This window comes from Paroedura picta, chromosome 18, assembly GCF_049243985.1.
Source record: "Paroedura picta isolate Pp20150507F chromosome 18, Ppicta_v3.0, whole genome shotgun sequence".
In the NCBI taxonomy this organism is placed as follows: domain Eukaryota; kingdom Metazoa; phylum Chordata; class Lepidosauria; order Squamata; family Gekkonidae; genus Paroedura; species Paroedura picta.
Window position 1 is genome coordinate 11,976,519 of NC_135386.1, and position 25,396 is coordinate 12,001,914.

The following is a 25,396-nucleotide window of genomic DNA, read 5'->3' on the forward strand; positions in this document are numbered from 1 at the left end:
GCAGCCAGATATGCTGGCAGAGTGCAAGTGACTTTGCATTAAGGCCCGCTGGCCTGCCCATGGCTTGACTAGCGGGCGACTGAGACAGAACACGCTGGTGTCCGCGGAAGAAGCTAGTAGGGAAGTCTGACAGAAGCTTTCTTTAAAGCTTTTCAAAGAGAAGAAGCCTGACAAATTAGTCTTCTGGCCTGTCTGGTTCCCTACCATGCCCCGCAGAGGAGTTGTCTGTCTTTGTGCCATGAGGATCCTTCTTTCAAGTGAGACAGCGGTTGTCCGTCTCTAGGCTTTCTTTTTGCCTCTCAGCCCACGACGGTTTCGTGAATTCTGCCTGAAAAGAAAATTGCATTCTTCTTCATTGCACTTATTCCTGCACTAGAGGAGTTCTTGGAGAAATGATCGGAAAGTACAAATGTCTTGTGTGATTTTTTAAGAGGTGGATTCTGCCACCCTCTACCCTTGCTTAGCTTTCTTTGTTTTACATTTATTTGTTCATTTACAACAAGTGCACATAAGCATGGTATACATGTCCAAGGCCTGGGTGCTGGAAGGCAAAAGGGTCACCCTGAAAGAGCTGACCCCATTTGGTGACTCAGTCTGCCAGTTGCAGACAAAAAAAAAATCAGGAGTGGGAGGAGTCACAATATTGATTTGGGAGTCTTTCTTCTTCAGGGCACTCCCCCTCCAACAGTCCCAGGCACTGAACGTGTGGGCCTGATGTGGGACACAGAGGAGAGTTTGGCCATCTGGCTGGTGAACCAACCGCCTAATGCACCAGCGGATGCTCTGCCAAATCTCTTGGAGCTGGTGGCCGAGTGGACAGAATGATAGTCCTGGGGGTCACAGATGTCACTTTCCAGGTGTTCTGTTACCTTCGCCAAGCCCTGTCTGTCTGCACCTGACCTAGCCACTGTGATCCATGCCACAGTCTCCTCCAGGCTGGATTACTGTAACTCCCGTTATGCAGGGCTACCCTTGAAACGGTTCCAGAAACTTCAACTGTTCCAGAAACTTCAGAATATAGTTTCACGGGTCCTTACCGGGACTCAACAGAGGGCTCCTATATAACCTGTCCTCACCCAACTGCACAGACTTCAGATTGAAGACTGGATCACCTTCAAGGTTTTGTAATGGAGCAAAATGGGCAGCGGCCCATGACTCGCTAGGATGAAGAACCTCACGGCTGGTCACGGCCCATGGTCAAGTAGACATAGAGATGGGGGCAGCCCAAGACATGGCCGCCATGCAAGTGCACTGGATGTCTTCTTTCCTTAATAAAGACACCCTCTTATACAGAAGTTTGGCTTATTGGGAAATTGAGCACTCTGACAGGTTTTAGTTCTCACTTTCCAAGCCCTAAACAGTCTAGACCAGGGGTAGTCAACGTGTGGTCCTCCAGACGTTCATGGACTACAATTCCCATGAGCCCCTGCCAGTGAATGCTGGCAGGGGCTCATGGGAATTGTAGTCCGTAAACATCTGGAGGACCACTGGTTAACTACCCCTGGTAGAGACCACTGTATCTATGGGACCGCCTCTCTTACTATGTCCCTCCAGAGAACATTAAGTCAGCAGACCCTGCTCAGGATCCCTGACCTCAAAGAGATCAGATCAGCCTCAATCAAAGTCGAGGTCTTTTTGGTCCTGGCCCTGCCTGGTGGAATGTTCTGCCGACTGAGATCAGAGCCCTGCAGGAACTCAGACAATTCTGCAGGGCTTGTAAGACAGAGCTGTTCTGCCAGGCCTATAGCTGAGGCCTAAAAATATCCAATCGACTGGTTTCTCCACTACCCAACTCAAGAGGCCGTCTTTATGATTCTATGATAGAAGAGTGGGCTATTAGTTTAATGCTTGTTCTAATACTTATGATTTTATATGTTTTTATCCCATTGCAATGCCCCCTGACTCTTACAAGATAGGGCAGAAAATAAGTGTAACAACAACAACATTAACAACAGAGCCAGTGTGGTATAGTCAGACTGTTGGACTGGGTCAGGGGGCCCCTATCTCTTTGAGCCTGTGGGCCCCTTAGGAATTCTGTAGAGGATGCTGAGTGCAGCCACAACACGAGTGCCATAAAACAGCTACTGTAGGATTCGGGGCTAACTACACAACGGCCAGCGTCACTTCCCTTCAGCCGCACCGTGAAGATCTGTGCGCTGTAGTAGTACCTGCTGCTAAAGCAATATATTTTTTAAAATCTGCCCAGCCAATCAATGGCCAGTCAGAAACCTTGCTGAGCAAAAGTTGAATCTGCCGTGTCCACTTTGAAGAACCACTTTGGGGACCCTGGAACGAGGATCTGGGAAGAGACTCCCGCTCCAGATCTCATTGCTGCTGTGGAAGCAAAATGTGTCATGGATTGTCAGCCTATCCCACCAAAATCAAAATCAGTCGAAAGCTCACGCATTGAATAAATCTTTGTTGGTCTTAAAGGTGCTATTGGACTCTGATTTTGGTCTGCTACTTCAGACCAACACGGCTACCCACTTGAATCTAGCCCACCGCACAGGATAAAAAGGGGACGAGGAAAACAGTGTGAGCCACTTCCACCTGGGGGAAAAGATGGGATATAAATGAAATAAATGAATAAATAAAAATATTCTACTCTCCCATTGCTCGGAGCAACTGGGAACGGTAGATCTGCAGTTCAGTCCTCAGCAGGAACACACCCTTCCTAAGCCCATGGATTGAGAAGAGTATAACTTTTTTTGTATTGTACCGTAAAAGATTTTCACAGATTAGATTTCTTCCACAAGCAATCCAGCACATCGCCCCAAGTGACACTGAGAACTTTCTCAGCCACACAGAACTTTACAAAATGGGTCCCCCGATTAACCTGTACTTATTTATTTATTTATTTATTTATCATACTTCTATACCGCCCTCCCCGGAGGCTCATGTATGTAAATGCTGTCATTTACATACATGTAAATGCTGTCAAGTTACAGCTGATTTATGGTGACCTCAGCAAGGGGCTTCCAAGGCAAACAAAAAGTAGATAGTTTGCTGTCATTTTCCTCTGCAGAGTATGCATTGGTGGCCTCCCATCCAAGTGAAAAGCCTCCCTAGTTTCTGAAATCTGTTGAGAGCAAGCTATACATTGCCCTCTTCCCTCCTAGCCTGTATTCTACACCAGGGGTAGTCAACCTGTGGTCCTCCAGTTGTCCGTGGACTACAATGACCATGAGCCCGTGTCCTAGAGCAGGGGTAGTCAACCTGTGGTCCTCCAGATGTCCATGGACTACAATGACCATGAGCCCCTGCCAGCAAATGCTGGCAGGGGCTCATGGGAATTGTAGTCCACGGGCATCTGGAGGACCACAGGTTGACTACCCCTGTTCTACACCCTAAAAATTATGCCATTTTGAAGTTGCAGGTCTCTGATCGGTATCTCCTCCACGTTCCCTCCTGTGATTGCAGGCTGCTCTCAGCACAAGTGCAAAAGGCTGCTTCCCTTACCTGAATGATGAGTATTTGCAAAGTAGGGTCAGAAACTGTTTGACCCAGACAGAAAGCAGCATCCTGGGACCGGCCAAGTACGCTTTGTACAAATAGATCACCCCAGGGCCAACCTTTGGTATATTCACTTAGACTTAGTAAGTGAGGTCTGGGACACAGGTACACTTGGTCCAGGCTAGTCAGATCTCAAAAGCTAAGCGAGGTGGCTCTAATTGTTACTTGACAGGAGACAAATGAGGAAGTCCAGGTTTGCTAAGCAAAAGTAGGCAATGGCAAACCAGCTCTGCTGGCAGGGGCTCATGGGAATTGTAGTCCAAAGACATCTGGAGGGCCACAGTTTGCCCACCCCTGACATAAAGCAATGAGAAATAAAATTCCAGGCAAAGACAGATTACAGTGAAAGTGGCTTATGTCCTGCAGCCGATTTGCGTCAGAGGTAGATTGGACCTTAAGGTAATCAACAGGATTGTTGCAGTGTCCCCTATCCGTGAAGGCTCCTCACACACAGCAACATCTTTACCAGGTGTTTCTCATCAGCCCGCAAATACTTCAGCCCCCCAGATAATGATGGTACATCTGAAATTTGGGGCAGCTGAATAATAGAAGAAGAAGAAGAGTTGGTTCTTATATGCCGCTTTTCCCTACCCGAAGGAGGCTCAAAGCGGCTTACAGTCGCCTTCCGTTCCTCTCCCCACAACAGACACCCTGTGGAGTGGGTGAGGCTGAGAGAGCCCTGATATCACTGCTCGGTCAGAACAGTTTTATCAGTGCCGTGGCGAGCCCAAGGTCACCCAGCTGGCTGCATGTGGGGGAGTGCAGAATCGAACCTGGCATGCCAGATTAGAAGTGCACACTCCTAACCACTACACCAAACTGGCTCTCAATAGGTGGGGAACGGTAGCTGGTACATTACATCCGTGCAGGCAACTTCTCTCATTTCGGGGAATTTGAAGGTAATGACCGCTTGATAGATTTGAAGGTGCAAGGAGAAAAGCCCTTTTTTTTGGGGGGGGGGGTAATCATCTAAAACTTATAGGCATAAAGATATTGATTTGTAGGACCAGGGGATGTCCCAGTGACCAGGTGAACAGATCCTATAAGCTGATGTGCCAATTATATGAATATCCTGGTCTTCTAATTTTTTTGTAATTAACTTTACGACTGTACACTCATCATACTTGACTAGAACTGGTAGATCTAATCCTGAGCAACGGAGTTTATGGGAAATTATTTCATTAAAGCCCTTAATAAAATCAGGATCTCCTAACAAATTAGAAAGTAAAGACGCTATCTTTTGGTGACCATTTAACACATTTCTATGTCCCTGGTCTCAAAAGCGAAAAGACTCCATAGGGCAGGGGCCTTCCAGTTTTTCCCAATGACATACTATCAGATAACCAGACATTATCATTGTTACTAAAACAGGACGGCCAGCAAAAGGAATGTCCCGGGGTTTCATCCATTTTACACGGCTGCCTCCTGCCCCCCTCTTACCCTTCCACCTGGTCACTCATTAATTTGCCACGCTTCCCAATGTGCCGAAATGTCCAGCCATCCTCCCTCCTCCCTCCTCCCCTCTCGCAGTCCAGCATGGAGGAGAGAGATGGTAATTTGCACTCTCCTCTTGTGCAAATAAGATTTCTAATAGGGACGGCTGCCTGCTGCTTTCATTGGCAGAGAGATGATGGGAGGCAAGGGGGCGGCAGAAGGCTGCTCCCGGGTCAGCCCCTTCTCTGTGCTCAGACCAAGCAGGGTTGGGGGTAGGACAGGGGCACGGAGGCTGCAGGGAGGCCAAGCCACAGGAAAGAGAGCAGCTGCCAACCAAGAGAGTGGGCTTAGCCCCACCCCCGGGTTAAAATGCGGTAGAAAGCGGCTTTCATTGCTTGTGGTCGTCTCCACGGCTCTCACCGATCCCCCCTTTCTGCTAAAATGGATCTTGCAGGGGATGTTTTTAGTTTGTTGTTTTCAAAAACCTTCAACACCCCTTTAACCCAATCCAGCAACTTCACCGTGTCCTGCAGAATTTTGGAGGGCCCGCTGGGGAGAATCCGGTCGCGTTGATGTTCAGCATGCAAAAGCCAGTCTTCTATTCTGTTTCCACGGCTCCCCTTCCATGAAGGAGGACAGCTCCTAATTCCAAGCTGCTGTCCCTGGGAAGTCACTCTCTGATTTTTCCCAATTGCCTTTGAACATCTTCCAGGGACAGGATGTGTGCCCCCAAATTCTTTGCCTGCTGCCCTCCTCCCTCTGGGGCTGTGGAAGTTAAAGCTGGGTGGATCACACGCTTTCCTTCTGATGACAGAAGAAGGACAGGCCCTTGACTTGCAGCCGGCTCACATGGGATGAGCAGAGGTGGTTGGTGATTCCCTTCCCTTGGGGGGGGGGGTCTCCAGCCAAGGACTGACCGGTCCACCCTGCTGAATTCCCAGCCCTGACGAGCTCAAGCTCAGCTGGGCTACTGGACTGAAATTTGACGACAGCGAGGGATACAAACTGAAGGCAACATTTTATTTACCACATTTTTTTGAACTTGAAAAATAACACCGGTGAGAACAAATTAGAAACAAAAAGCATAGCAATTATATGTGGAGCTTTTAGCGCTGAGAGATTCATGCATGTTTCCTTGCTTTGATCCTTACAGTGGCTGGGGAAGGCATGCCCTGTGATTATGCACACGGCACATCTTTTAGCTAAATGGGGCTCGGTCTCATCAGCGTGTGAATCAGCAAGCTCCGAGGAATCGTTTGTACGCGTGACGGCAGTGAGATCAGAAGCGGGAACGTGCTGAAGGCCATCTAATTTCTGAGCCATTATGCCGACCACCGCCCTGAAATAAATTAAAGGGCATCAGTCTGAATCACGGTGGTCGTCATTCGTTTTTAGTTACCTGTGCTTAGTTACCTGCCTACCACATTTCTGTCCTTCCCTCTTGCCAAGGACCAGACACAAGATTCTCCCCTTCTCCTTTCAGCATCCCTGTGAGGCAGGTTAGCCTGAAAGAGGGCCCAGTGACACCCCCTAGCTGAACAGGGATTCGAACCTGGGTTTCCAGTTCCTAGGCTGACACGCTAACGTAGACTTTGTTTTGAATGAACAACTGACAGACATCAAGACCATCCATATGAAAAAGTAAAGTATTAGCTACACCAATAATCTACTTCCTGCTAATTTTGAACTGACATCTATGGTTCTTGGTCTTTAAGAAGGTGCCCAACCTCTTGCTTCTTGGGTTGCATGTTTCTGTAACTCTTCCAGTCCCTGGAAAGAGGCTGAGATTTGGGGCAGCCATCGTGCCTTTCAGAACACCAGATCTACACTTGCCATGGGCCAGGAAGACGCTCACCCTCTGTGGTTAGTTGAAGCCTTCCCATGGATTTGGTTGTGTTTCCTACTAACTCATCCTGGCTCCAGAACCTTCAAGATTCTGGGACAGCAACATGGTTCTTCTTGTGGCTGATGTGGTTGATTTCAGACCTGCCTTCTCATTGCTTTCCCGTGTAAGACTCACAAAAGCAACAATGGAGGTGATCAGAAACAGAATGGCGGTATTGTCCCACACCCGTGGACAGCTAACTTCTCCCGTGAGAAGAGCATGGAGAGATGAGTAAGACCATTGATGAGTTCCATGGTAGCTACTGATGCAGAGGCCAGACGCTCTAAGGCAGACTGGGACTTGTTGTCATGAGATGAGCTACAAAACAACAAAATCACTAGTCTTCCATAAGGAGCCAGGCGAGGAGGTTCCTTGGGGTCTTGAGATTAATGCATCTGTCAGAGATGAAGAACTGCCCAAGCCCAAACCCCAAAGCATCCCAGAAAGGAGAGAGTTTGGACTGGACCTACCTGGAACAGAATGGTCAGAGCCATCCTTCTTGACCTTCAAGAAATGGGAACAGGAAGAGGAGATTCTTTGGGGCAGGAAATGGGATGAAAGGGGTGGGGGTAGGAGAAGGAGGGACACCATTTCAGTATTTGGGTGGTAAAAGGTGCCATGTTTCCCTTTGTCAATAACAATATTTTCAACAGAGTAAAGTAGCAAAGGCCGCTGTACTTTGTGCCCCAACTTTCTGGGGGATGGTAGAGTGAAGTCCGTCTCTAAGGTGGGGTCTCCACACTGGAATGCCCCCCACAGCTATTTGCTTGAATTTGAGGCACTGGATGACCCCCCCCCCACCCGCAACCTCTGTTTTCTGGTTCTTGATTTTTGTGTGTGTGTGTTTTTTTTAATTTTTATTTCATCTTCCTGTGTTGGTTTGATTGTTACAGATATTATTTTTCATGTTGCTGTTGCTGATTCATGTTGCTGTCTAGCTGATATCATTTTATCATTTTATCATTGGTTCTTGGAAACCACCTCAGGTGCCTATGGGTTAACCGCGTGCAGTGTAAGAATTTTAAATAACCGTTTCTTTGTCTTTACCGCAAACACTGAGGCCTTCCATATGCAACACCCTGGCTGTAGCTTGATACAACCCAGGAATAATTTATCTGTTCTTCAGGTGAATTTCCTCCAGGCCAGGCTGGATTCTGGAGATTTCTGGTGGAGCTGGCTGATTCTTATCTGGGTTTGATTCCCCACTCCTCCACATGCAGCCAGCAGGTCAAAAGTTCTCTTAGGGCTGATCTCACACAGCAGTTCTCTTAGAGCTCTCTCAGCCCCACCTACTTCACAGGATGTCTGTTGTGGGGAGAGGAGGGGAAAGGTAAACCATTTTGAGACTCCTTTGGGTAGCAAAAAATGGGGTCTAAAAAACCAGCTTCTCTGATGGGAATCTTCAATTAATCAAAACTTCCTATGCTAATTTTCTCACAAATGTTGGCCTTGTCAAAGTTTTTTGAGCATTTTGAGATTCTGAACCTAATTGTGGCATTTGTCAGAAAATATTGATTAAAATTTTGTGTGCTGTAGAATCTAAACTAAAATGTCATCGGCGGATGCAGATACTTTCTGCTGGCCTTTTTACTTCCACCTTGCATGCTTGAGAAGCAGTGAGCTGTTGTTTGTGTCCAAACAAATTTCTTGTGCAGCTATAATATTTTTTCATAGCAGCCATTTCCCCCCGCCCCCAGCTATAAGACACCTGGTTAGAAGAAACAAAAATATGTTTGAACCAAGACTTACTATTTAAGTGTCTTCCAGTGTGTTTGGTGTCTGCTCTTGATGAACATGGATCTCCTTTCCTCCCTGTTGGCTGACGTTGGCCTCTTCAACTATTTCCATTTTGACTTGATGGTTGCTGTTCTGCCAGGACATGTGGGGCGTCATCTAACAGCAGAAACAGAATAAAACTGTAATAATGCCAATTTCATTTTTTTACAAAACAGCGATTGCAACCAGCAGTTAAGATACTGACAACTGAAGAAGCAGCCATCTGGCCCTCTAGAACTGAGCAAGTACATCTGCTCAACATGAACTTGAGCAGTAACCAATGAGGTGATCCTATTGTGAACTCACCTTGTACCTATCTGAGGGAGTTGAGCAAGGTAGGTTTCACCTGGCAATTGTGTCTGTGCAGAAGAGTGCCACCTGTCACTTTTCAAGGTGTTCTCTCTACTTTTTTATGAATGTACAAACCTGCCTTATACCAGATAATAGCATACAGAATCATCGATTTGGAAGGGGCCATACATCCATCTAGTCCAACTTCCTACACAGTGCAGGATAAGTGTCTGTCCAGCTGCTGCTTAAAGACTGCTAGTGAGAAGAAGAAGAAGAAGAAGAGTTGGTTCTTATATGCCGCTTTTCTCTACCCGAAGGAGTCTCAAAGCAGCTTACAGTCGCCTTCCCTTTCCTCTCCCCACAACAGACACCCTGTGAGGTGGGTGAGGCTGAGAGAGCCCTGAGATTACTGCTCAGTCAGCACAGTTTTATCAGTGCCATGGCGAGCCCAAGGTCACCCAGCTGGTTGCATGTGGGGGAGCGCAGAATCGAACCCGGCAAGCCATCAGCTTGTGAATTGGCAAGCTCCGAGGAATCGTTTGTACGCATAATGGCAGTGAGATCGGAAGCTTTCGCTGGCAGGGGCTCATGGGAATTGTAGTCCATGGACATCTGGAGGGCTGCAGTTTGGCCACCCCTGCTCTATAGTGTGCTGCTGTGAGTGGCTGGGCCAAGCCCAGGGTAAACATGGCTGCAGTATCATAGAGGGACTTGTTTCAGGGTCTCAGGTCAGAGACCCGATCTCTCAGGCCAAGGCCTCAACAGTTGCTCTGCAGGATCTCAGGAAGAAAAGAGCTCTACTCAGCACCTGCTACTCAAGATCCTTCAGCTGCCATGTTAGGGTTGACTGAGGCCTTCTGCATGCAAGGCAGGGGTGTGGTAGCAAAGGGCCATCAACTTGCCGCTGATCTCTCGGGGCCCTCCCATGGGGGTTTCTAGGCTAGAGACAAGTAAGAGGAGCTCTGCCATAGCTTCTGAGATCTGGTGAGACAGGACAGCCTGATCCATCTAGGACAGGGCAGCCAAACAGGTCCTCTCCCATAAAACTATGACTCCTCCCTTACGCTGGTTTCCTACCATTTCAGGTTCTGGGAGCTGCACCTTCCCTCCTTTTTGAAACCTGACAACGGTCTGAAAGTATGAGCACTTTCGCCTTCCAGCCACCTGAGGCCATGCTCCTTTTCTGGAGGAAATAAGGAAGGTAGCAAATGGCTTCAGACTCTGGATTTCCTGTGGTTTTCTTTTCATCGCTGCTAGCCCTCGTCCCTGAATCTCTCCCTCTCTCTCCAATCTAAGCAATTCTTTCATTGAGCTCTCCCCAGCTGCTCAGCTAATGAATGCTGTCCTAATGATCAAGTCCTTAAAAAGGCACCACAATAACTTCCTAGGAAGTCACAGAAGGTCATTTGGTTTCGTAGGAAATCTCTAATCTTGTTTATTATTCCCCTGCGAAATAGTGGGGGAGAGGCAGGAGGTAATTATCCACATGCTGTTCTTTGGGAATCTTAAGCCCAGTCTTGTGCAGCCAAAGGGTTGTTTGGAAGCAGGGGCCTGGCCACAAAACACGCCTTCTGTCTGTTGAGAAGAAAGGGAATTTGGACGCAGAAGAAAGGAAAATGAAACCCATACAAACACAGTCAAGAGGGTCAACACTAAATGTCAGATGCTGCAGCAGGGAATAGGCCCTGGGGCTCAGCTTCCTGGACCACCAGACCTCCAGAGGGTCAATGTGGTGTGATCGTTAGAGGGATGGACTAGGAGAAGGCTGGCCAAACTGTCGCTCTCCAGATATATATATGGACTACAATTCCCGTGAGCCTCTGCTAGCAAATCTGAGAGACTCAGATTCAAATCTTCACTTGGCCTGGGTGGCCCCAGCGTGGGAGCCCTCCCCCCCCCCATCAGCCATCATCCCACCGGCACTTTTCCCAGTAGCTTTCACAGCCAATTTGCCCGTGCTTCTGTGGTTGTGCAACCAGAATCTCATAAGAAGTACATATCTGTTTGGTCCCCTTGCATCCCATCCATTCTCCCAGGGCTCTTTCTGCTTCATGTTATCCTTACAGCAGGGATGTGAAGCGTGGTGAGCTGACTGGCTCCCGGTGTTCCCTCACGTTTCGTGACAGGGTGGGCAGTTCAAGATCACGTCTCACCGCCCACTGGCTCTCCCCTTAGAGCAGGGGTAGTCAAACTGCGGCCCTCCAGATGTCCATGGACTACAATTCCCAGGAGCCCTTGCCAGCATTCGCCAGCGAATGCTGGCAAGGGCTCCTGGGAATTGTAGTCCATGGACATCTGGAGGGCCGCAGTTTGACTACCCCTGCCTTAGAGCTTCAGATAAAGGCTCATCTAGGCCTGTCCTCTTTTTTTATGTAGCAGCCAGGAAAGTGATCCACGGCTTGTCCCTAACATCTGATATTAAAATTTGATTCCAATAGCGCCTTTAAGATCACTTGAAAGCTCATCTTTTCAATAAATCTTTGTTGGTCTTAAAGGTGCTATTGGAATCAAATTTTGTTGTGCTACTTCAGACCCACTTGAATCTTTCAGCTATTAAAGTTTATTTATGTAATTGTACTTATATCCCGCCCTCCCTTGAGGCTCAGGGCAGTTCATGTGAAACACACAATGCATCAAACTCAGTTATTATGTCAGATAGAAATAACAATAATGATAATAGTAATAACAAAGAGAATAGCATTTTAACAGAACAACAAGCCAACAGCCCCATGGTTGGTCAGTTCAGGTGCATGGTTTCATGGGGCCCAGTGGAAATTGTTGGCTCCGTTTGACCTCAACCAAATGCCTCATGGAGGAGCTCCCTTTTGCAGGCCCTGCAGAATCGTTTAAGCTCCAGGAGCTCATTCCACCAGGTGGGGGCCAGGACAGAGAAGGCTCTGGCCCTGGTTATACTGCCTCTGTCCATGAAAGTTTAATTGAGCTGTTGAGGTATGGGATTCCTTAACTGAATAATTCCCCAAAGGATTAAAAAATACTAATTATGGCAAAGGAAGGGCTAACCTGTGTTTCTTCTAGTTGCTGATTCTCTACTTGCAGGGATTTTTTTCTTAATGCAGAAGAGTATTCAGTAATGATTCCTCCCCGAGACAAGTGGAACAGTCCAGGGGTGGCCTTACCAGTGTGGTATAATGGTTAAGAGCAATGGACTCTAATTGGCAAAGAAAAGTCAGTGAAAAGTGAGTTTCAGAAACCACTGTGATAATACACTGAAAGCACCCATGGCAGGGTTAATAGTGCATGACATTGTTTTTGGTAGTGTTTTTGCTACTTTTTCGTAATGCAGAATTCCCCCCTGGCCCCGACCTGGTGGAATGAGCTCCCACAAGAGCTAAGGGCCCGGACAGTTCCGCAGGGCCTGCAAGATGGAGATCTTCCACTAGGCATTTGGTTGAGGCCAGGCTAAGAAGAGATGCTGAACATGGTCCCTGGAGCCCAAAAAGACATTTTGTGTTAATGATCAGCTTAAAAACAAGGTGCTCAGACCCCTGTATGAATGGGAGAAGGCTGCCCGATCACCCCCCTCTTTCCCAGCTCATTTCCCACCTCCAGAAAACAGAAATGGGGCTGTTTTCACCTGCCCAAGTTGTGAGAAGGCTGCACATGGTCCCTGGAGCCCCAAAAGACATTTTGTATTTATGGGTGGCTTAAAAACAAGGTGCTCAGACCCTTGTATGATTGGGAGAAGAATGTTTGATCATCCTCCCTTTCCCAGCTTATTCCCCACCTCCAGAAAACAGAAAAGGGGCTGCGTTTTGCCTGCCTGATCAAAAGAAGACACTTTAAAGATTTTATTTTACCTTTGACAATGTAGGTTTGCAGTCATGCTGTAACATTAGAGCAGAAATGGAGAGAGAAGAGCAGGACAAAGCTGCTAAGACTATCACGTGTTTCTCCTTCCATATAGGCTTATCCCTGGTTGCTCACTGGTTGCTTAAATTAATGCAAAAGAAATTCTGTCTAAACATCTGGAAGAAGTTCATCACAGAGTGGTTTCTCTGTGGAACAGGCTTCCTCGGGAGGTGGTAGATTCTCCATCTTTGGAGATTTTTAAACAGAGGCTGGATAGCCATCTGACAGAGAGGCTGATTCTGTGAAGGTTCAAGGGGGTGACAGGTTACAGTGGATGAGTGATAGGGTTGTGAGTATCCTGCATAATGCAGGGGGTTGAACTAGATGACCCAGGAGATCTCTTCCAACTCTATGATTCTATGATTTCTATGCTCACTGATGGGACGCATGATTTAGGATGTAAATACAGTTTTGGCGATTCCTAAAATAGCAAGTATAAAATGGCCAAAACTCAACCCAGCTACTGGACAGCCTCGAGATGCAGGTGACGTCATGTGGAGGGGGCTCTAAAAGCTGCCAACATTCAAATGCTGTCCAGGAATAGATTCCTCATGCGGAAATGGTTCAGCTCTTTGTCTATCATGTGATAAGCTGTTTGTTTAGTGCCTAGTAGCCATCCCTATGCACAGGGAAAGTGATTTCAACAGGCTAGTTATGTGACTACAGGCTACATGATCTTACAGCAAACTGCAAAATCAGGTACAGATCTCCTAGTACTAAAGTGCTAGAGATCTTATTATGTTCTTAAATAATTATTTTTTAAAGTGTTTGCGCCTATCTTAACAGCACAATTTAATAGATTTCTTCAGTTTATATCCCCATCTGTGCTAACCAAGCTTCTTATTTAGAAAATGTATATGTCACATCCCCAGAGACCTGCATATAAAGAAACTTGCAAGACAGAAAGAAATAAGAACTGTAACAAGTCAAGTAAACAACATGATTTCATGCTTTTTGTTCATGTTTCTAGAGGCTGAAAAGGCATTTTAAAAACATTTAGGAGCAGATTAGAAGAAAGGTAACGTAATGCAAGAGATTAGTGTTGGCCATTAGCTGCAGCTTTTGCTTCAGAAATTCTGTAAGTGGCTTTTATCCAAGTCAAGAAATTATTTCAAAATTCCAGCTTCCCCTTTGGAAGATTTTTAATTAAAAAAAAAAAATAAAAGCCATTTGCCAAACTTGAAAGCTACCCCCTCTGGTTGCCTAATGGCCAGCCCTTTAATCTGTTGTGTTTAGGCAAAAGAATCAGGGAAGGAGGTTCTCCTCTGCCAGTGCTGGTGGGTTGTGATTTCTGTAGAGCTCTTTGCAATTATATTTCGAGGCAACTGCGACATAAAAAAACGATACATAAAATCTGCTTCTACTCAGGCGACATTATTCTATCAGTGATGGATCCTGTGAAGCACACGCCTGCTTTGCAGAAGATAATTTCTGAATTTTGTTATCTTGCTGGTCTCAAAAATTATGATTAAACAGAAACGCTGGATACAGGCTTACAAAAATTACATTACCCAGCAAATGCAACAAGGCTGACTTTACCTGTTCCTCCATTTAGCTAAAATAGAACCAGAATGTTGACTGGGTACTTTTTCAAGTAAAAAAAAAAATCTTTTGACAAATTATGTAAGAAAACAAGATTCCATACAGGTGAACTTGAACTACTGCTGAATAAACCCACTGCCAAAGGGAGTCCCATGAATGCTGCAGACCTGCCTCAGTTTCCCCCTTCTGCTACACCCCAGAGTGCCCCCCAAATGTTGCTCTTTGTGGATCCTCAAAACAGCGTGGAGGAGGAGGAATCAGAGGCAGATGAGAACTGGTAAAAGTCTTCCACAGTGTCTAAAGGATGTTGCAACCATCAAAATTACAATTCTTCCACCAATTGTGCAGGGGGGTGGACTAGATGACCCTGGAGGAACCTTCCAACTCTATGATTCTATGAATTCTTTTCTAAATGCAGTTAGGAGTCTCTACACTGAAGTGTTGACAATGGTTCACTGCCACACTTTACAAGGAATAATGTTTTAAAAACAGAAGAATTAAACACAACAAAAAGTTGCAATGCAGGATGAAAATAAAGGTCAAACAGCCAGTCCCAAACCCTGAAATGTATTACCGTGCAAAAGCCACCCAATAGGTATCCCTGTAGAAATGGTCCCTTTATCCAAATATGTGTGACAGAAGTCATACAATGGTGCTGTTGACCATAGACATGGGAGGACCACCCAGATATGCTGAAGAACACCTGGAAATTAGTCCTAAGGAAAATGGACAGCCTTGCCAATAAAAAAAAAAAAGAAGTCCTGATGAAGACTCAATAGTGTCATGGAGGTACCAGCTATTGAGAGGAACTTAGCATCTGTTAAATAAAAAATAAGAGCCTCTTGTGGCGCAGAGTGGTAAGGCAGCCATCTGAAAGCTTTGCCCATGAGGTTGGGAGTTCGATCCCAGCAGCCGGCTCGAGGTTGACTCAGCCTTCCATCCTTCCGAGGTCAGTAAAATGAGTACCCAGCTTGCTGCTGGGGGGTAAACGGTCATGACTGGGGAAGGCACTGGCAAACCACTCCATATTGAGTCTGCCAAAAAAACGCTGGAGGGAATCACCCCTAGGGTCAGACATGACTCGGTGCTTGCACAGGGGATACCTTTACCTTTACCTTAAATAAAAAATAAGACAGGGTGATGGCCACACAGCCAAATTAGGGTTCCTTTTGCCCATCCCAAAGAATCACAAGGAGAGAAAAATACAAGCTGGGCCTTCTGATTACGAAACAGTTCGAAACGCCAAGTTTCTCTTTACAGAACAAAAATTAAAGAGAGTTATTTCACTCCTCACTCCATCAAGGGGGAGGAAAAACTGGCCCATTGAAGCTCTGATCGTTTCGACTGGGGTATCATAGAATCATAGAATCATAGAGTTGGAAGGGGCCATACAGGCCATCTAGTCCAACCCCCTGCTCAACGCAGGATCAGCCCTAAGCATCCTAAAGCAATGCTGGCAGGGGCTCATGGGGATTGTAGTCCATGGACATCTGGAGGGCCGCAGTTTGACTACCCCTGGTAGCAAGTCCAATGTGCTTGGGAGCAGGATCTATCTGGCAGAAGGCCAGATACATTTAATTTCTGGTATCTCTGGTTAAAAAAAGATGAAGTAACACATGATGTGAAAGGACTCAAGCTGAGACCCCTGATGCCATGCACAGTGTGGCAGCTGGAACATTGCATTAGGATCTGGGGGGACCCAGGTTCGAATCCCAACTCTGACACGGACACTTGTTGATGACCTTGAGCCAGTCAATTCTCTCTCAGCCTAAGCTACTGCACCTGTCTGTAAGCTGCTTTGGGATTCCCCGCTGGGGAGAGAAGCAAGGCATAACCTTCTAAGTAAACAAATAAAACCTGTAGTGACCCAGATAGAACCATGGCCTGACTGACTCTACCTAACGTTGTGAGTATTAGTGAGGGAGAACTGTTCTTCCTGTGGGCCTCCCGAGAAGCGTTGGGAGGGGGCCGTGGTTTGCAGCAGCGGGAGAAGGGAAGGGAGAGGCTGCCTCTTTGTGCTCGAGATGGGTGTGGGGACTGTACTGGCACCCCACGCCCCTTGGGACCATCTCCGAGGGAAATGAAGCAAAATACGTATTTCATATAGCAGGAAGATAATGGAACGGAATCAAGGGAGGTTTTCTCCCAGCTTCCAGGGGGTGGTAGAGGCCATAGCAATGCCCCAGTTGCTCACATCCAGAGCAGTTCTGCATCCGGTCCTTTTCCTTCCCTCCCTCCCTCTGCTCCTGCCAACACGGCTCTTAGTTCCAGTTCGCATACAGCGATCGAGGTTGGATAGCATTTTCTGACCTTTTCGCTGAGTTGCCTTGTCTCCCTCAGTGACCTGGAAAGCACAGAGCGATGTACCTGCGAGAACTCCCAGGGCGAGAGAGACGGGCCCCTTCCTTTAGTGATCCGTCTTCAGAATACCAGGTACTGTCTACACAGTGTCACATGAACCTTAACAAAATGGATGGTATCGTCACACCAACTGTTGCCATCAAGAGTTTCGCCCTTGGCAGGGAAAGCAGGAAGGTGCTAGCTATGCCCCAGGGCTAGGACTATATTTGCAAATGCAGCTTCCCCACTGCCTGGAAATCCCACTTAAAACACGGCACTTCCCCTCAATGATGCAAAGAAATGCATGCAAGAATGCAGGCCACGCCGACCAGAGAAATCACACCACATAAAAAAGCATCGGGTGCTTCCGATGATGTGCTGGGCCTCTGAATGGCCCTTGCTGGGTGACATGCCCCCAATAGGTGACAGCACTCGCCCACTGAGGGCCAATCTCTGAATCATGTCCTTCTCCCAAGTCCTTTGCATCCCCCTGTGTGTGAATTTGTGATCTAATTGGGCTGGACTTGACTAGTATTTGAGGGGTAGGAAGTGCACATTCTGCACAGCATGTTTTTATGGATGACTTCACTTCCCCCTTGATCTTGCACAAATAGACAAGTGTGAAATAGAAAAATTTGATTTTTCTGACCTTGGATTTTGTTTCTGATGCAAAAGAAATATTGGGGAAGCCGTTTTCCCTCCTCTGCAGGATTGCCTTCCCACCCACTCCTTGACAAGCGACGAGAAAAATTATGAATTGCTCCAAAGCTTTAAATGGGAATATTTCTAATACAATGTAGCCCCTTTCTTTCCAGCCAGACCCCACCTCTTTTATGGATTGTTTTGTTAAGGATCGCTCTGAATCATTTTTCTGGTGCAGGCTGTCCTTGAAAAATCGGTGCCCAGTTTTATATCTCAGAAGGACTCGGAGATTTCTTTTTTCCTCCACCCCACCCCCCCCAAAGCAGGAAAACAGCTGCTCTGCCATCTGTTTGCAACCAAACGCAGGGCTTGAATTATGCAAAATATAGTCTCTCACACCCACTATATCAGTTTATGTTCCTGATCCTGCAGCTCTGTTTATATCACAGCTTTTAAACATTAATGTTTCCCCTTGTAGTCTCATGGAGGACTGCTTTGGACCTGGGGTACTTCTTGTTGAATCTGGTGATAACAGGCATGCAAGGTTTTCCCTTTTCCAGAAGCAAAGGAGTCTCAGACGCAGGTGGACTATGCAGCATGGCTACCTGGCTGCCGGCAACACAAGGCTCCTCTGGATCCAGGGAGAAAGGGATGGTGTATTGCAGGGGTGGGCAAACTGTGGCCCTCCAGATGTCCATGGACTACAATTCCCATGAGCCCCTGCCAGCGAATGCTGGCAGGGGCTCATGGGAATTGTAGTCCAGGGACATCTGGAGGGCCACAGTTTGCCCACTGCTGGTGTATTGATCCAGATGTTATTCCTTCCCCAAACCTAGGCTCATCCCACACAGAGAAACCCCAGAAGTGGCTCAATCATGCAGAATATGGTTGGGAAGCAGGATATGGGTGGAAAGTGCATGCCTACCCAGGGCCCCTCCTTCCCCCTCCAGGCCCATCATTGGCCATTTTGGGAGGGGTGGGTGGGTCAACAGGACCACATGTGGTCATATCACCTGGCAAATGTTTAATATTTTTTTAAATATAAAAAATTAACTCCTGCCCATTCAGGAAACCCTGGTTGAGAAAGCCTGCCATGGATAATGCATTTCCAATGCCCTTTAGAAATAGATGTTCTTGTTTGACGCAGGGAAATCCAGTTGCAAAAAGCACATTGAAAGTGGATGGTACAACAAATGCGGAACACAAGCCGCTTCAGATATTCCTGCAAAAATACCTCTCACAAACCATTGGAACTTGCTGGGAGGCATTACCACAATAACCTGTGTGCAGGTCTAATTTGGTTCATCAACTCTCCTTATTTCTGGTCCTCCTTTAACCCTCCATGGAATTTCTCCCCCCCCACACACACACACTTTCACTCTCTTCCTATCTTTCTCCTCCCCTAATCAAAGCCAGATTTGGGATCCAGACACCACCCGCACTGGCAGGGGGAAGGGGGGGGGAGGCGTGGCCGGTGTCCCAGCACCGGGAGGGAATGCAGGAGCTGCCTGCCCTTCTGGCAAGGCAATTAGCAGGATCATGTTTATGAATGTGGATTAGTAATTCCAGGTAGAGTCCCCCGGAGCCCTAATGCCAAATAACAATGCCTCGTCCCTGCCTGCGGAGTAGCGTGGCAAGCAGAGGGCTTGGATGATGCCAGCAGGTTCCTGACGTGACTCCAAAATGCCTCATTTCCCAGCCCCAGCCTGGATGCGTCTCATCCCGTCTCCTTGAGAAGCCATTATCAGGGCGTCCGCATTGCTAACTTGCCGAGCCCAAAGGATCTGATGCTTAATCTGGTTGTTTGGTCACTGGGGAGGTCTTTGTCCACCTCTGCCTTTCCCTTTTGTTTGCAGCGGCCTTGATCCCACCCTTGCGGCTGCTGTGGTCATTGGGTGATTAGGGAAGAGCTGGCTAAGGGGAAAGAGCTCTTCTAGGAAAACAGAATACACTTATTCGGAGTAGTGGGACATTTCAGAAGGGGAGTTTATTTTCTTGAAGAAAATGTTTCCATGAAAATAATACTGCAACCGTGTGGTGTCCTACCACAAGTGTTGACCTAGGACTGGAGAAACCCAAGTTCAAGTCCCCACTCAGAGCCCAGGGGATAGATTGTTTAGGGCAGGGGTAGTCAACCTGTGGTCCTCCAGATGTTCATGGACTACAATTCCCATGAGCCCCTGCCAGCATTTGCTGGCTCTGGGTTCGATTCCCTGTTCCCCCACCACAGCACTGATAGAGCTGTTCTGACCAAGCAGTAATATCAGGGCTCTCTCAGCCTCACCCACCCCACAGGGTATCTGTTGTGGGGAGAGGAAGGGAAGGCAAATGTCAGCTGCTTTGAGCCGCCTTTGAGTAGAGGAAAGCAGCATATTAGAACCAGCTCTTCTTCTTCAAGTGCAAAATATTTCACAAGAAGATAAAATACAAACTTTTCGCTGTATGCTAGGAAAATACAGCAAAGCATCCACCATATGTAAGATTAAAATTTGACTATATGTAAAAATTGGAAGTTATTATTTATTCTCCTCTAGTTCAGCTTTTGTAGGTCCTTCCGAATGCTGTATACTTGGGCACAATATCTGGCAACATGCAAAAGTTGAGGGTTTATCTTTCCATCGGAGGAGTTTGATGTTTCCACCAACAACTGGGGGTATTTTCAATTGGGACAAGTATTTTCAATTAGGGCAAAATTCAGCCTTGTTCTAGTGGCTTTATAGAGGGTCGTATGTGGAGAATCTACCTCCTCAGAGGTAATAAGATCTTTGTGCTCTTGGCACTTTCTTATAACAGCCCTCCAAAAAGGCAGAGGGAAAACTGGTCCCCTTGCTAGTGAGAAGGTCCTTCTAAGATGTTTCGCTTGTAACAGGAAAAGATACTGTGCTGGGGCTTGTACATACCTGATATTCTTCCAAGACTTCCTGACTCGAGGGCAACCCTAGGAGTCCCGGTTTAGTCTGTTGGGGCAACATGTTGTTCATTATCGCACACACATTTCCCCAATGGGGCAAAGCACGGCCCCCCAGAAGTCCCTCCTCGACGCCAATTAGGAAGACTGCATGGGTGGGATCCCCATTCAATTGTCAGATCCCTGGGAGTAAATTCCTAAGGCTGGGATTCTCAGCATGCTTCTGGGTAACGAGACCCTGGGCAGACACAGGGTTGGTCTGTGAAGAAATATTTCATGCAGTTAGACCCAGAAGTTCAACCAATGGGCCCCTTGTTCTGTCTGATGGAGTTATCAGAACAAAATGAAGAAGTGGGGGAGCTCTTTGAAGGGCCAGTTCCTTGTACTGGAGACTTGTATTTTAGCTGTATTTTAAAAAATGATCATAGGCAAGCAGTCAGTTCTCCTAAAAGAGACAGTGTGTATTAGTGATCCACCCCCACACCCTGCCAGGCTCCTTCTTGCTGATTCTAGACACAGAAGCTCCGAGCTCCAACCTCCATCACCCTTGCTGGCTACACTCTGACCATCAAATTCTCTCCAGCCTCACCTGAGCAGGTGGTGTGAAGCTGCTAGCTACCAGCCAGCAAAAGGAAATCAGAAATCACAAAGAAAATATCTTCAGTTGTTACCTAAACAACAGACTAGAGCAGGGGTAGTCAACCTGTGGTCCTCCAGATGTCCATGGACTACAATTCCCATGAGCCCCTGCCAGCAAACGCTGGCAGGGGCTCATGGGGATTGTAGTCCATGGACATCTGGAGGACCACAGGTTGTGACTACCCCTGGACTAGAGAACATGCCACCTTGACGGCCCTAACATGTGTTGGTAACACATTTCTTTCCTTGCGGCCTAACTCCAAACCAGAGATAAGGAGTTTTATTTCCCTGAAAAAGGGATAATTTGCTCCTCTTCCTGATAAAGGTTCCTTCCCAGAAAGGCCCTTTGACAAACTAATAAAGGAATTGTGCTGGAATATGAAAAGTTTGATGGTAACTTAACCTCATCTGAGCACTAACGAATGCTAAAGAAGGAGGAAGAGGTGGTGGTTGGTTTTTATGCCCCAATTTTCACTGCCTAAAGAAGTCTCAAAGTGGCTTACAGTCGCCTTCCCTTCTTTTCCCCACAACAGACACCCTGTAAGGGAGGTGAGGCTGAGAGAGCCCTGATATTACTGAAGAAGAAGAAGAGTTGGTTCTTATATGCCACTTTTCTCTCCCCGAAGTGGCTTAGAGTCGCCTTCCCTTTCCTCTCTCCATAACAGCCCCCCTGTGAGGTGGGTGAGGCTGAGAGAGCCCTGATATTCCTGCTTGGTCAGAACAGCTTTATCAGTGCTGTGGTGAGCCCAAGATCACCCAGCTGGCGGCATGTGGTGGAGGAGCAGGGAATCGAGCCCGGCTCGCCAGATGAGAAGTGAATTCATCCACACCCTCTTTATCATTTTGTAAAAATGCCTTTTATTCCGCTTGTTCAAATACAAATAACAACAATGATCAATCCCTGTTTGTGATATGACAGCCATTATTCCTCACGGCTTTTGTCCATATTGGCTCCATAAGTCTCAGCACTGTTTTTTTGGATTTGTTGTTTTTGGATGGCTGAAAGGCACTCACCCATTTCCACCATCGGAAAAGCCGGTTGGATCCAGACCTCCACAGATCTGGCCACAGGGACTTCTTAAAGAGGGGAGGATCTGGTGCCAGCTTCAAGGAGCCTGGCCAGCCCTAATTCTGAGCAGCCTGTTTCCACATGGCTCCATTCCACTCACACCTTCAACCGGTTTAACCTTGGAAGAATGAATTACAATTATGGGCCTTTCAGGAGCTTCATTATCGCTCCGGCTTGGCTGCATTTGGCGAGACCCCTTTTACGGCCAAGTTATTATAAGCAAAATGTACAGCTCCGAGCTGTAATTTCCTGTCTGCAGTGATAAGCTGGGTGCACCCGCTGCTCAATAAATAGTTATTTTTTTTAATGTATGTCTCTGTCTTGGGTGGGAAGGGGAAGAAAGGAAGGCCGTGCTTATGTTAATTGCATTTGTTAATGAGATTGACTTTGATATCCCTAAATGAGGGAGGAAGGGGTGGGGGTGGGGGTTGCCCCTGAAGTGCCTAAGAGAGAGAGTCTGAACAGGGAATCCAGAAGAGAACAATCTCTCTCTCTCTCTTGAAGCCACTAAGGTGGCACATGCAAAGAAAGGTGCCACAAAATGCCTCCTGGTATTCCGTAGGAAAGAAATACAGTAAAACACGCAATCCCAAAGGACAGCCAGAAGGGGCTCCCTCCAGCATCTCAGCATGCATTTCCTCCTCTGGCCCAGTTCCCCCTTCCCATCAGACTCCACTGTGGACAAGCGATTCCGTCTCTACTTAACAGAATGGTTCTCATGACTGAGATGCAGTGGGGTAATGATGCTTGCTGGGTCTCTCTATAAGTTTCTGTTGGAAGTGGACTTTTTCTAATCAGAAGACATTCAGGGGCTGGCAGGGGCTCATGGGAATTGTAGTCCATGGACATCTGGAGAGCCACCGTTTGGCCACCCCTGAATAAAGCTTAACATCAACAATAGTAAAACAGCATTTCCAAAGGGTTCTTGAGATGCCACTATTGCCTGCCAGCCAGCCGGCACCACATCCTGGCCTCCTGGAGACTTCTGTGTCCATCCACAGCATCCCTCTGAGTGCAAAACTAGAACCATCCCCAGTGTCCATGTTCTAATTTCGGCAAAACAAAATGACTGGTGATTAAGACATGGGAGGCTACCAAAGAACGGAAAACACGTTTTAAATACGGTTGAAGATCAGCTACGAAGCACTGGCTTTGCACGCCAAAGACACAAGTCCATTTTCCGTATCAAAACCCACAGTACAGGATTTTTGAAATATGTTTATTTCAGCCGTGAAAGCTATTATTCACCTGCACGTCCATTAGAAGAATGAGTCATGCAAGTTAGTGGGGTGGTGGTGGAATAAAATTACTATGCTCTGACCGCCGCAGTGGCTTTTTGCTCCTTGCTGCCTGCCTGTGCTACACCAGGCTAGAGGCATCTGCTCTATGACAGCCATCAAAGGTGACATTTAGCTGCCTCTCTCATCCTTTCCCTCCTCTGTCACCTCCAGAGGGACCACAGTGCCACACCAGGATGCCTCTGATAACCTTGCACTGGGAAAACAACAACAGCAACCAGCCACGAGGAATGGTCCAGGACTTTGCAAGGACCCTGTGGGAGGAAATAGAGATCAGGATTGTAGATCAGTTTTTCCTTCTACCAAGAGATGCAAACAGGCTGTGAAGCTTCCAGACGGGACCTCCCATGGCATTACAGACAGCACAAGTATGATGTGTTATATTTCCTTTTGGCTCTACAGAGAGACTCAAGTGTAGAAGATACTTAGGGGTCAGAAAGGTTTTGGCTCATTTCATACATTGCACAAAATCATGGCTTATTTTCTCTAGGTATGGTTTGTGAAACCGGGATTCGGCTGAAACAGACAGTTGTGCCGATCTTGGTTTGCCTAGAGAAGTGAGTAGCGGGGTACCTCAGGGCTCGGTGCTCGGCCCGGTACTTTTTAACGTATTTATTAATGATCTAGATGAGGGGGTGGAGGGACTACTCATCAAGTTTGCAGATGACACAAAATTGGGAGGACTGGCAAATACTCCGGAAGATAGAGACAGAGTTCAACGAGATCTGAACACAATGGGAAAATGGGCAAATGAGAACAAGATGCAATTTAATAAAGATAAGTTTAAAGTTATGCATCTGGGTCAGAAAAATGAAAAACATGCCTACTGGATGGGGGATACGCTTCTAGGTAACTGTGTGTGAACGAGACCTTGGAGTACTTGTGGATTGTAAACTAAATATGAGCAGGCAGTGTGATGCAGCGGTAAAAAAGGCAAATGCTATTTTGGGCTGTATCAACAGGGGCATCACATCAAAATCGCAAGATGTCATAGTCCCATTGTATACGGCACTGGTCAGATCACACCTGGAGTACTGTGTGCAGTTCTGGAGGCCTCAAGGACGTACATAAAATTGAAAGGGTACAGAGGAGAGCGACGAAGATGATCTGGGGCCAAGGGACCAAGCCCTATGAAGATAGGTTGAGGGACTTGGGAATGTTCAGCCTGGAGAAAAGGAGGTTGAGAGGGGACATGATAGCCCTCTTTAAATATTTGAAAGGTTGTCACTTGGAAGAGGGCAGGATGCTGTTTCTGTTGGCTGCAGAGGAGAGGACACGCAGTAATGGGTTTAAACTTCAAGTACAACGATAAAGGCTAGATATCAGGAAAACTTTTTTCACAGTCAGAGTAGTTCAGCAGTGGAATAGGCTGCCTAAGGAGGTGGTGAGCTCCCCCTCACTGGCAGTCTTCAAGCAAAGGTTGAATACACACTTTTCTTGGATGCTTTAGGATGCTTAGGGCTGATCCTGTGTTGAGCAGGGGGTTGGACTAGATGGCCTGTATGGCCCCTTCCAACTCTATGATTCTATGATTCTATGATGGCTTAATCACGTTGGCAGAGGACCCCGGGAGAGCTTTGTCATAGGACATGCCTGCATTAAATTGGGATAAAGCCAATCCCACATCCAGGCATTCTGCACAGCCGTAGTTTGGACTAATGTGGTTAAGAAAGCAACTTCGATGCTGATCCATTGATCCATAGCTAGTGGAGCAGTTTGCACTCAGTCAAATTAACCATTTTAATTTAATGGTTTCATACAATGTGAGGCTTGATTTTCCAGAATGCAATAGCTGGCCTCCAAGGTTCAGAGTAGAATCCTAGAATCATAGAGTTGGAAGGGGCCATACAGGACCCATCTAGTCCACGCAGGATCAGCCTCAAGCATTCAGGATAAGTTTCTGTCCAGCCGTTGCTTGAAGACCACCAGTGAGGGGGAGCTCCCCACCTCCTTAGGCAGCCCATTACACTGCTGAACTGATCTGACTATGAAATCCCCCCCCCCATGTTCTTTAGCCAATATTGTTTTCCACGTAGTTTAAACCCACTACTACAGGTCCTGCCCTCTGCTGCCAACAGGAACCTTTCCCTGCCCTCCTCTAAGGGACAACCTTTCAGGTAGCTAAAGACAGCATCCAGTCCGCTCTCAACCTCTTCTCCAGGCTGAATGTTCCCAAGTCCCTCAGCCTT

The 25,396-nt window shown here is 47.1% G+C and overlaps 1 long non-coding RNA gene across 1 annotated transcript in view; it reads right to left on the reverse strand.

Annotated features, from left to right (window-relative positions):
- Positions 1-5,953: 5,953 nt before the first annotated feature.
- LOC143827848 (uncharacterized) overlaps positions 5,954-25,396 on the reverse strand; it is a 48,676-nt gene continuing 29,233 nt past the window's right edge. The window contains exons 3-4 of the long non-coding RNA XR_013227419.1: positions 8,582-8,725; positions 5,954-6,286 (exon numbers count right to left, since the gene is read on the reverse strand). This is a non-coding gene — a long non-coding RNA (uncharacterized LOC143827848). The remainder of the gene's footprint in view (positions 6,287-8,581; positions 8,726-25,396) is intronic.